Source organism: Mobula hypostoma, chromosome 15, assembly GCF_963921235.1.
Source record: "Mobula hypostoma chromosome 15, sMobHyp1.1, whole genome shotgun sequence".
NCBI classification, from domain to species: domain Eukaryota; kingdom Metazoa; phylum Chordata; class Chondrichthyes; order Myliobatiformes; family Myliobatidae; genus Mobula; species Mobula hypostoma.
The window spans coordinates 5576585-5590043 of record NC_086111.1 but is presented as its reverse complement, the minus strand read 5'-3'; the positions used below and the strand labels follow the sequence as shown (position 1 = coordinate 5590043).

At 43.2% G+C, this 13459-nt stretch overlaps 1 protein-coding gene across 5 annotated transcripts in view; it reads right to left on the bottom strand.

The window, feature by feature from the left end:
- plxnb1b (plexin b1b) overlaps positions 1–13459 on the bottom strand; it is a 373688-nt gene that overhangs the window by 174464 nt on the left and 185765 nt on the right. For all 5 annotated transcript variants that reach the window (XM_063067659.1, XM_063067658.1, XM_063067662.1 and 2 more), the window contains one exon: positions 7327–7411. The gene's annotated coding sequence lies outside the window, so the exon portion shown is untranslated. The remainder of the gene's footprint in view (positions 1–7326; positions 7412–13459) is intronic.

Sequence of the window (13459 nt, the reverse complement as noted above, 5' to 3'; positions counted from 1 at the left end):
TCTAGACTAATAGAACTTCCATCCAATTGATAGCTTTTGATTCTCATTAACATATCCAAATGACATTCACCTGAACGGTTTCTCAGATTGTTTTTGAGTTGATTCATTAGGCTAAAACCTCGCTCACAGTCTGCACTAGATGCAAGAAACGTTCCCCCAATGTCCATCAGCTTGCAAGGTCGCAAAACTGTTCATTTTGAAGTACAAATGCCACCATTTGAGCAAAGTTTGAAATCAGTTTGGATTTAATTTTTTCTTGCATGGAAAATTTGAAATTATTAAACTGTCTAACTATTACAGTATCTTCAGCTAGAAAATCATGATATTTTATACATAAGGCATTAACTTGTTCATCACCAAATGTGAAGTCACAATCTGCAATTGCGGAGAAATCAAAAGCTGACCATTCTTGTACCTCAAATTTGATTTTCTCTGAGTTTGATCATTTTCGCTCTTGCTCATCTGCACTCAACCATAACATGTGTAGCACTCCTGTAACGGGTAATGACAGGTTCTGTTGCCTGAGCTTTTGTTCACCGTCCAAATGCGATTTACTTGCCAAATGACGCTTCAAAAAGTCAAGTTTCCAAATATCATCCCACTTCTTTCCACTAGCAAATTCTCCAGCAATTTACGCATCATGACAATACAAACAGATAACTCCAGTTTCCGAATCATAATTAAAATATATCTCGTAACTGAATGTTCATGACCTCTCGGTGTAGCAGTTTCTACTATTTTGTTAAGCCATTCAACAAATTAAACAAATTTGCAGTTCTTCTGCGCTTCATGCCCTTCGCTTCTTTTGAATTTGACATAGTGAATCAATACCTTTTTCAATAAAACCTTCATAAGCTATCTACAGGATTTGAAACAGATCTTTGTAAACTTTACGATATGAACACTGTCCGCCAAACATGGCTGTCGCCGTGATGCAGCTGTACAAACCGGAACAGGAAAGGTGAGGTGACGTAAATTAGTGACGTGTATTGTAGTATTTGAAAAACCAATCAACTAGTTAACAGAAACAGTTAGCTAAAAGATTATTTTCAATAAGTATAGTTATTAATTACTACATTATTTTTGGTATCTAACCTTTTGTGTGCACATTAATTTCCTTCGTGCGCTGGTTGAAAAACGTGTGCACACGCACAACTTAGAGGGAACTATGCTGCTAACACTTTCTAACTAGCGGAACCGGGAGCACCTGGTGTTCTTGCACTATACAATAGGCATTGTATTACAGACAGGTAGCGTTCCACAGCACAAATAACCCCAGGCAATGATGGCAAAACTACATTGAACCACTGCTGCAATATAAATATAATAATTAAAATAATCATATTTCAGTGTTTTCTCCCAGATTTGCATGAGGTTTTTATAACCCAGTAAATCTTTTGTTTCCTCAGTATTTCACCTGCCACAAACCACAGAGCTGGCCCCTTAACCTGGCAAAACTCTTGCCTCAACGTTTTTTATTTAACTCACTCAAAGAAAGGAACAATGTAGCAATGAGCAGTGAGGGTGGCCAAGTTTGACACCACATCCTGTGTTTATACCAGTCATAGTCATACTTTATTGATCCCGGGGGAAATTGGTTTTCATTACAGTTGCACCATAAATAATAAATAGTAATAGAACCATAAATAGTTAAATAGTAATATGTAAATTATGCCAGTAAATTATGAAATAAGCCCAGGACCAGCCTGTTGGCTCAGGGTGTCTGACCCTCCAAAGGAGGAGTTGTAAAGTTTGATGGCCACAGGCAGGAATGACTTCCTATGACGCTCTGTGCTGCATCTCGGTGGAATGAGTCTCTGGCTGAATGTACTCCTGTGCCCACCCAGTACATTATGTAGTGGATGGGAGACATTGTCCAAGATGGCATGCAACTTTGACAGCATCCTCTTTTCAGACACCACCGTCAGAGAGTCCAGTTCCATCCCCACAACATCACTGGCCTTACAAATGAGTTTGTTGATTCTGTTGGTGTCTGCTACCCTCAGCCTGCTGCCCCAGCACACAACAGCAAACATGATAGCACTGGCCACCACAGACTCGTAGAACATCCTCAGCATCGTCCGGCAGATGTTTAAGGACCTCAGTCTCCTCAGGAAATAGAGACAGCTCTGCCCCTTCTCTGCCCCAGTTTATTGTCAATTCGTATCCCCAGGTATTTGTAATCCTCCACCATGTCCACACTGACCCCCTGGATGGAAACAGGGGTCACCGGTACCTTAACTCTCCTCAGGTCTACCACCAGCTCCTTAGTCTATGTCACATTAAGCTGCAGATAATTCTGCTCACACCATGTGACAAAGTTTCCTACCATAGCCCTGTACTCAGCCTCATCACCCTTGCTGATGCATCCAACTATGGCAGAGTCATCAGAAAACTTCTGAAGATGACAAGACTCTGTGCAGTAGTTGAAGTCCGAGGTGTAAATGGTGAAGAGAAAGGGAGACAAGACAGTCCCCTGTGGAGCCCCAGTGCTGCTAATCGCTCTGTCGGACACACAGTGTTGCAAGCACACGTACTGTGGTCTGCCAGTCAGGTAATCAAGAATCCATGATACCAGGGAAGCATCCACCTGCATCGCTGTCAACTTCTCCCCCAGCAGAGCAGGGCGGATGGTGTTGAACGCACTGGAGAAGTCAAAAAACATGACCCTCACAGTGCTCGCTGGCTTGTCCAGGTCCATTACCACACCAGCATTGTGGTAATACACCCACTGGCAATTGTGTTTTGCACCCACTGTCACCGTGGTAATACACACACTGTGTAATACACCCACTGGCAATTGTGTGATCTTAATGTTAATGTTGGCTCATTCATGAAGGGGGTCTTCAAGACAAGAAAAAACAGACAATTCTGCTCTTCTCCATACCACCTCCCCACACCTCGCCTCTTGCTTCTGTTGAGGTCTACACAGACCTGACTGCCTGGCAGATGAGGACACGATGGCTGGTACCCTGGTGGTTAACAAGGTGACCAATGCAATCGTGGAGCATCAACACCTCAGCTAACAGCCCACCTTCAGCATTTGCTCTGGAGCTTCTGAAAAAGGGAATGCCAGGCCCAAAGTATGTCTGCATCTATAATAGGAAGATTCCCTGCCTCTTGTGAAATGGTCCCAAATTTCAAAGCTGCTGCTAGGTTTGTGCCCTATTTCTCACACTTCCATAGCGGCCTTTGTAATTATGAGAATCGTCTAAGCCACTCTGACCTTGAGCTTGTAAGCCTCAAAACGGCAACTGTTTATTCCTCTCCGCAAATGCTGCCTGACTTGCCGAGTTCCTTCAGTATTATGCATGCGTAGCTCTCCAAGATGTTCCTTTTGTCCCATTTCCCAGCATTCCAGCATTTTTGCATGTGTTGCTGGAGAGATTCAATTTGTAAAGTGGAAAGGAGGACTTGGTCCAGTGGTAAGAGGTGTTTTGAGATGGAACCTTGCAATGAATTTTCCTGGGTCGGGATCCAGCTGGAGCTGGGTTCAACAGTTATTCCATGGGAAAATGCCAAAGGCTTGGGCCTGAAGTTTGTCAAACATGTCCTTTTTTGGACAGAAAAAAGATGTTTCTGGGTGTCAACATTTCTGAGGATCAATCCTGGACCCAACACACTGAGCAACTACAAAGGCGGCATAACAGCATCCCTATCTCGTTAGGAGTTTGAGGAGATTTGGTATGTCACCAAAGATACTCACAACTCTCTACAGATGTACCGTGGAGAGCATTCTAACTGGTTCCATCACTGTCTCGTGTAGAGGGGCCACAGCAGAAGATCTGAAGAAAGTTGCAGAAAATTGTAAACTCAGCCTGGGCACCAGGCTCCTCAGCATCCAAGACACCTTCAAAAGGTGATGCCTCAAGAAGGCAGCATCCATTGTAGAGGACCCCCATCACCTAGGTCGTACGTCGTGCCCTCTTCTCACTGCTACCATCAAGGGGGTGGTAAAGGAGCCTGAAGACACACACTCAACACTTCAGGACCTTCCATCCCTTCACCATCATATTTCTGAACTGAAAATGAACCCATGGACATTACCTGAGTATTTTCACCCTCTCTTTTTGCATTAGTTGCTTAATTATTTTTAATATATACTTATTGTAATTTATACTTTGTAAAGTGAACTGCAAATTATGCTGAATAAAGTGAATGAGAAAAGCCTTGAAAATGGACTAAAAATCAACCCTAAGAAAGCAAAATCGACAGTGGTAAGTAAAACAAACACTAAAGACTCAATGATGATGGTATTGTTACAAGAGAATGGATAAGACATTGAACAGGTGCAAAAGTTTGATTATCTTGGCAGTTCTCTGACAAGTTGATGACAGGAGATGTGAAGTTGAGATCAGAAGGAGAATAGGTATGGCTAAGATCCAGTTCATGAAGCTAAAAGATCTACTATACAGTTGGAAGGTAGACATCCAAAGTAGAATTCGCTTCCTCGCGTGTTATGTGTGGTTAGTGCTGAGGTATGGATCAGAAACATGGACCCTGAAGAAAGATGACATGAAACGAATTAATGCTTTTGAAATGTGGTGCTATCGACAAATGTTGAAGATCAGCTGGGCAGAGAAAGTTTCAAATGAGAGGGTTTTGTCCAAAGTTGATAGAACACAGACACGGATACTGCTGAAGAAGATCAGGAAGTTAAAAGTTGCTTATTGTGGACACGTTACGCAGAGAGATAACATCTTGTTGGACTTACTGTATGGAAAGGTGGAGGGAAAGAAAAGAAGAGGAAGGCAAAGAACAATGTGGCTGGATAACATCAAGGATTGGACCAAACTGGACAAGAAGAGGGATGTTGTGGACAAGTGTCGGGACAGAGCGTCGTGGAGGGAGATCGTCCGCCAACTGGAAATTCCAGATGCGACCTAACGATGACGATAGAGTACTGCACTGTACTGCTGCTGCAAAACAACACATTTCACAACATACGCCAGTAATATTAAACACAATTCTGATTCTGAACGATTAGCACCAGTAAATGTACAAGGGTATTCTCTGAGGGGCATGGCCAACATTTATCATTAACCTTCATATGCAAAAGCAACTTCACTGGTCACTTCTCTCATCTGAGGCTTGTGTGATCTCCGTGTGCCCTGGCTGCTTCCTGTGCCACTGTTCACATGCGGACTCACTGAGCGAAGCTGGAAGCAATGTGGTGTCTGTGGCTGTTGGAAAAAAGAAACCACTCACGGAAGAAAAAGGGGATACACTCGAAGGTGTCTCAATTTACTGTGTGCACACTTTCAACTTTGTTTATTGGTATTCTTCAGTAAACGAGCGTAAGAAAGAAAGAAATGATTGCGACTTTGGATCCATGCAGCTAAAAAAAACAACTCCACCACTGACAATCCTAAGCCCAACTGCGAAAGGAGGAGCGTCTGGCTTGGGGCAGTAACCGCATCCCGTAAAAACACAGCGCTACAGAAATGCCAACAGAAACTCCAAAGACCTCAAGGGCTCCGTGAGCCAGTAGTGGTAATAAAAAACCCACAAAAAATATAAATATAAAATCAATCCAATAAAACACAATGTACAAGTAACAGTTTAGAGTGTGGCTATGTACATACTGTATGTGTGAATCTTCCTGCTGAAATACATTTTGCCCTGATATGGAACAGGATGAGGTTTGACATCATGAAGAGATCCAGAAAACCAGCATCTCTGGAACTTAGTGCAATCTGGGACCACGTCTGTGCCAACTGGAAGGATTGTAGCACATCTCCAGATTGTAATGTCTCAAAGGAAGAGTCGAGTGCTCTGCTGGGAAACCCAAGTATCCCTGTGGAGTTCCGTGCAGGTCTCTGTGCTTCAACACCTGATACCATCACCTTAATACAGAAAAACAAGCAAAGGTGCTTCCCAGGGATGTAACTGCTGTATTAAAGGGGATGAGGCAAATTCAGAGGACATACCATGGAGTGGAAAATGGCAGGACAGATGATGTTTAAAAGCATGCAGACAAATGGTAAGTGATGTACGAAGTGGGACTCAGAAAAGGAATTCAGCTTAGTACAGATGCTGGAGATAATGCCAAATCAGCCTTGTCACATGTACAAACTTTGTACATCAAGGCATACCATGAAACGTGTCATCTGTGTCAACGACCAACGTAATCTAAGAATGTGCTGGGTGCAGCCCGCAAGTGCCTCCGTGCTTCTAGTGTCAACATATTCACGTCTACAAGTTACTGTGCCATGCATCATCTGCATGTCCACAAGTTACTGTGCCATGCATCATCTGCACGTTGAAGCAAACTGCAATGCCCACAAGAAAGCCACACGGTCATGAGGAGAACACAAAAACTCCTTACAGGCAGTAGGGGGAATTGAACCCCGATCACTTGTGTTACGCTAGCCACTATACCACTGCACCACAGTATCCCACCACACTGATCAGTAAACAGTAACGACACTGAACAATTATAGTGAAAAGAAGTGGGAAATATGAACAGTTCTGCTGGGATAGCGACTCTGTTCGACGCTGGATATCGCCATGGTATGCACTTCGAGACACAGTGCAGAACAGGCCCTTCGAGTCATACTGCCCAGAAACCCAACGATTTAATCTCGAGAAAAGACAGGAAAGGAAGGTGGAGGGAGGCAGAAGCAGCAGTGGGGGAGGGGGAGGAACACAAGCTGGAAGGTGACAGCTGAGACCAGGTGAGGGGTGAGGTGGGGTGGGGGAGGAAGGTTGATGAAAGAAGCTGGGAGGGGACAGCTGAGACCAGGTGAGGGGTGAGGTGGGTGAGGTGGGGTGGGGGAGGAAGGATGATGAAAGAAGCTGGGAGGGGACAGCTGAGACCAGGTGTGGGGAAAGGTGGGTGTGATGGGGTGGGGTGGGGGAGGAAGGATGATGAAAGAAGCTGGGAGGGGAGAGGTGGAACAGACAGTGTTGAAGAAGGAATCTAATAGGAAGGGATAGTGGAATTGGGGAAGGAGACTGGGAACAAGAGAGGTGATGGGCAGATCATGAGGCTCCGGGAGAAGAGGTCAGAGTCATTAATCTGTCACCCCCAATTCACCTGACTCACTTTGTAGGACTCTTCATCTCATGTTCTCAATCTTTATTGCTTATTTATTATCATTGTTAGTTTTTCCTCTTTGTATTTGAACACTTCGTTGTCTTTTGCACATTGACTGATTGTCCTATTGGGTATTCTTTGGTTCTATTATGTTTCTCGCATTTACTTTGTATCTTAACAAGAAATTGAATCTCAGGGCTGCATATGTACATGTAGCTTGATGATAAACCATTCTCCATTTTATTCTTAATTTCTGCTTTTATCCCTAGAAAGGAAAGACTGCTTACCATTTGTCTCTTCCAGGCTTCCGGACAGGTGCATTACCCCTGCACTGCCGGCCCAGTCTTTAGTGCTGTCCCCACACACATAGATCTGTAAACAAGAAAATACAATGTTATGGAGTGCTGCTGGAACATCAGAGCCAAAACACAAATCGTTATTTCAAAAAACTCAAAGCAAAATACTGCAGATGCTCTAAATCTGAAATAAAACAAAAGGCCAGGCCGCTAGTGGGACTTAACCAGAGTTCTTTATTTCTCCTTTGATTACCAATTGACCCAGTGCATCTTGTGCTGGCTTTACAACAAATCAAATTAGCCCTTTGGCTCGAAGTTTTGTAAGATCAAATTGAAAAGAGATGATCATGGAAAAGAGGACAGCCAATACCTCGGGCTGAGGATCTGACTTCAAACTAGCAAGATTAAACCTTTCCACTAACTTCAACATAAACAAGTCCATGAAGAGAAGTTTTATAAAGTGGTGGCACTGCAGCACACTGGTTACATACTAATTAAACGCAAGTTGTAAGATCAGCGTTCAATTCCCATGTCTGTACGTGAGGAGTTTGCACATTCCCACCATGACCACAAGGCTGCTCCGATTCCCTCCCACATTTCAAAGGACAGGCCGGTTAGGGTTGGTGAGTTGTGGGCTGCCATGCTAGCGCTGGAAATGCAGCGATATATGTGGGCTACACTCAGTAAATTCTCAGACTCTGCTGGTTGTTGATGTAAACGATGGATTTCACCTTACAGTTCGCTGTTTTGATGTACATGTGACAAATAAAACTAAGCTTTTTTAAAAAAATCTTTTAAATAATTCAGTCTCATCAACTGCGTAAATCAGCCCACTTTGATTCTTTTTGACATTGATGTCCTTGAAATGGACCAATGGCTGAAAGGAGGAGCAGAGGTCAAACCCTGCCTGGCTTGAAATGGACCAATGGGCTGCAAGAAAGAGCAGAGGTCAAACCCTGCCTGGCTTGAAATGGACCAATGGGCTGCAAGAAAGAGCAGAGGTCAAACCCTGCCTGGCTTGAAATGGACCAATGGGCTGCAAGAAAGAGCAGAGGTGCTTTGAAGCAGACCTCTGGCGGAAATGATCAGCGGCACGGTTGGCTCAACGACACCACTCTACCCACCACCACCACCACCACCCTGGCTAAACAAAAGACTCCGAGTGAAAAGAGTTGAAAAGCTGTGTGGAAAACCATGGGGAGACACCTTTGATGAAATTGCAAACTTGTTGGTGGGACATTTTTGTTTTCCACACCATTCTTTGTAAACTCTAGACAGCGTTGTGCATGAAAATCCCAGGAATTCAGCAGTTTCTCAGACATTCAAACCGCCAATTATTCCACTGTCAAAGTCACTTAGGTCACATTTCTCCCCCATTCTGAATTTTGGTCTAAACAACAACTGAACCTTTTGACCATGTCTGCATGTTTTTATGCATTGAGTTACAGCCACATGATTGACTGATTAGATACTTGCATGAACAAGTGGTACACAGGTGTATCTGATAATGTGGCTACTGAGTGTAGTTGTCAAATAATAGTTGAAGTTGTTGGTGCAGTTGCACAGCGGTTAGCGTAACAGAGCTACCAACCCGGGTTCAATTCAGCTGATGTCTGTAAGGATTTTGTACTTTCACCCTGTGACTGCTTGGGGTCCTCCTGATTCTCCAGTTTCTTCCCATGTTCCAAGAACAGGGATTGGTAGGTTAACTGGTCACATAGGTATAACCAGGCAGCACAGACTTGATGGGCTTGTTAATGAGCTGTATCTCCAAATAACTTAAGGTAGGTTAGTCACACATGTGCTGCTTATTTTATGTAACTCAATGCGCAGCTAGAATAATTCTAGATCAACAGTCCAGTCTTCTCCGTGCAGACTGGGTTGCCTTGTTCGAATATAAGACGCAGCCTGCTGTACTGGCCGAACCTCCAGTGGCAACCCAGCTCAAAGGGCGGAAGAACCTGTCCCATCCTCCATCTCAATATATAAACAAACCAAGCACCAACAGGTGCAAGGACAAGATGGCAGCCAGCTCTAAACTTAAATACGCATGGTGCTGTTGTCCTTTAGTAACCAGTTTTTCACTGCAGCAGTCTGGACTATTGACCCAGAATCTCCCAGCTGTGCAGTGAGTGCAAACCCCAATACGGCAGCTGGGAAATTTAAATTCCAGGATTGAGATAAATTTGAAGTGATATGCTGGATTCAGTAAAAACCTTTAAGTTCAGAAAAGGTCACCTGTTGCCCTTATCCTAAGTGGGCCAGATGCAACACCAGATAGGTTGACCTGACTAGCCTCTAAAAAGTGGGATAGTTCACGGGAAAAATTAGGGATGGACCATAAATATGGGCCTTGCCAGAGACACCCACATCCTTTGAACCATATCAAAAATTGCAAATTCTTCTTTCAAAAAAAATCATGACCCACTTGGACTTTACAGCGTCTGAACCAACAAGAAGTTCCTTATTGATCATCCTACAGACACTCTTTCAATGAAAACAGAAAATCAAACAACAGCCTGAGTGACCCCATCTACACAGCTGACCAAATATTTGTCAGAACCCTGGACTTCCACAACCGCCCAGCAGACTTGGCGCAGGTTGGCCCAGAGCTGGTTTTTACTCACACACCGGCCTTTTGTTCATTCATCCTCAGTGGGACCAGTGTGTACGACTTTGTCAGGAGCCCTAAAAGAGATGCATTCAACTCCTGGGTGGGTCCAACAAAAATTCCCGACAAAATACCTGCTTTATACTTACAACATTTTTTGCAGAGAGAACTTCCAATTGGCTGGAACCTTGGGTTAATAATTTAATCACTTATTGAAGTCAAAACCAAGCCTGGCCTATCTTACTGTTGAAAGCACAGTTGAACATAAATTGTCTTCTTTTGTACTTCATTTGTTTGTCGGTGTGCAATTTTTCTGTTGAGTTTCTTTGTTTCACTGAGTGCCGACGAGGATAGTATATGGTGACATATCCACACTTTGATAATAAATTTACTTTTAATGATGAAGAGTTATAAATTGATTGGTTGCATTCAAGAGGCTGACAGGCTTCTAAGCCATCAGTACGGAGTGAAATCTTCAATCTTTAAGATAATTAAAGCAGCTGAAAGAAGCTATCCCTTGGTAATGGGCTAAATTTAAACACAAAAAATGCTTTGAAATTAAAGTTTAGCTAAGGAAAGGAAGAACTTCCTCAAAAAAATCTTCAGTCAGGGAACTACTGGGGTTACATCCACAGAGATTCAAAACTCAATGAGACTTGCATTAGGAAAGGACTAATATGGAGCTGAGATGAGCTCCTGGCTCCATTCAAGATCAAGAAATCAAGATTGTTTAATATCATTTCCAGTACACAGGTGTAAGGGAAAGCAAAATAATTATTACTATAGCTCTGAAGCAGTGTGAAAAAACATGAAAGATAAAGAACACAATTAAAAAACCAATAAATATAAATACATAAGATAGTTTATAGACATTGATCGTATGTCCATAAAGTGACACTAGGCACAGGAGTGTCTGTACATGAGGTGACTGACAGGAAATGATAAAATAGTGGTGATTGGGGGTGTAGAGGGGTGGGTTAGTGGGTGGAAGTGTTGATCAGCCTTACTGCTTGAGGAAAGTATATGTTTTTGAGTTTGATGGATGCCACGTAGCCTCCTCCCTGCTGGGAGTGGGAGCAACAGCCTGGGTGCATGGTGGGTGTCACAATGTCACTGGCCCTTCTCCAGGGGTATACTTTCTGTATATATGGAGTTATGATACAAAACTACTTGAGGAACATACAGATTCACAGGGCAGAATGGCTTCTGCCTATTTCCAAACTAACTCTACGCAGGAACTAGGTTGCACTGGGTTACAAAATACAAACAGACCATTTATTAGGCAACACACAAAACAGTGTGGGACTGTTACCTAGAAGAGTTTCTCTTGCCAAGAATCACTTTGTCACTTTACCCAGTGTTACTTTACATACATAGAAGCAGTCTATGGATATAAGGTAATCGCATGGATTTATGGCCACACAAACAGTTACTTGTACATTGTGCTTTGTAGGATTACTTTTATATTTCTATTTATTTTGCTTTTTATATTGCCTCGGATCCATAAGAATAACAATAACCAAGCTGGAATGCAAAAAGAGCAAATCACTGAGGGTCAAGCAGCACCCGTAGAGGCAAAGGGGTGGTCAAAGTTTAAAGTAAATTCATTATCAAAGTACAGGTATGTGACCATATACAACCCTGGATTCATTTTCTTGTAGTATACTCAATAAATTCATAATAACCATAATAGAGTCGATGAAAGACTGCACTAACTAGTGTGCTAAAAAACTGTTCAAATACAAAAATAAAGAAATAATAATAAATAGTTAAGTAATAAATATCATGAACATGAGATGAGTAGTCTTGAAAGAGAGTCCAAAGGTTGTGGGAATATTTCAGTGATAGGACAAGTGATGTTGAATGAAGTTATCCCCTTTGCTTCAAGAGCTTGATGGTTGAGGGGTAATAACTGCTCCTGAACCTGGTGATGTGAATCCTGAGGCTCCTGTACCACCTTTCTGATGGCAGCTACAAGAGGAGAACATATTCTGGGTGGTGGGGGTTCCTGATAATTGATGCTGTTTTCCTGAGACAACACTCTATGTCAGTATGCTCTAAGGTGGGAGGGCTTTACCTGCGATGGACTGGGCCGTATTTTGTAGGATTTTCAGGTCAAGACCCTACATTAGGACTTCAGATTTAGTATCTACAGTCTCTTTTGTCTTCATTTAATCAGCTCTTTTCATTTCTAGCTGGGTTGCTCACCAGAACATTACACAACTCTATCTCTGACTCAGTTCATCTATTACTTTTCAAGGATCTCATCAGCTTCAGACTCGATATTCCAAAGCATTCCTAGCTAACGGTGCTTTGCCCTCCGTAATTCAGAGGTCGCTCAGAACACTGCCGTACCAAGCCCCATTTGGTCATCATCCTTCTGCCGTTTCTCAACCTACATCCGCCACACATCTGGCAACATCTCATTTTGAAGTTTTTATACTGGCTTTTAAATTCTTCAATACCATCAACCTTTGCACATCTGAATGTCGTTCAGCACTTTCACCCTTTGCAGTCAGCTGCTTCAAACAGCTAAAACCAAAAGCTCTGGAAATCCCTCCCACTCTCTCTTCACTTCCCTCTCCTCTGATCACTCCTAGATACCATGTTTGTTTGGACACACTTCAGTGAGATCCCTTGGGATGCATCTGAACTGCTGATGGTACACCACAATGGTAGTCACTGTTATATGTAGCTTTTATGTTCTCATGATTTCTTAAGGTTGTTATAGCCGGGATAGTCGGTGGGGGGGGTAGTGGGGATAAGCTCCCACTAGCTATTAAATGCTCCCAATGACATGCATCTCAAATGGCCTCCGACAACCAAGTCCAACTCCTGGCCTTCATGTGTAGCTTAGCTACTAAGCCCGGCAGAACCACTTCTATTGACAGGAGAAGGGGCAAAAGTGGATTACTGTTACCTTAAACACAGTTACTTCGGTAAGATGGGGCTTGTCAGAAGTGGTTAGCAGCTCATTTAGAAGGAAAACCCTGATCTCACACTACCACTGGTTTATGGCTATACTCATTCATGAGGAAGGCTTTGGGTGTAAAGCCAAAGCAAAAATCCAGAGCTGGAGTCCCTAAGGCAGTCCGACATTGAGTTCAATTCTGACTGGCAACTCCTGTGATGCCATTGTCCTAAAATGGTCTCTGGCGTTCCTTTGGATTCATCAGCCATGTGGAGCGGGGTGTCGTGCTGCATGGGCAACAGCTTGTTCTCCATATTGAACTGCCCAGGCTTGCTTATTAACACAGACACTAGGAAACAACAACCACCGTCGACCCCGACCAACACAGGGCCTTAATGTACTTTGACCAGAGACACTGTGAATGCCCCTGTGGATAACTTGGCCCTATCCAAGCACAAACACTAATCAGTTTTTCAAAAACGTTGTGAAGCTCAAGGCCAAAGCCACAACAACATGGCACCCAACTAAGTTTGCTCCTTGGTTTCTAAAGCATCTATTTTATTCATCTCAAGCACCAACAGAATGTACTCAACGGGAGGAAA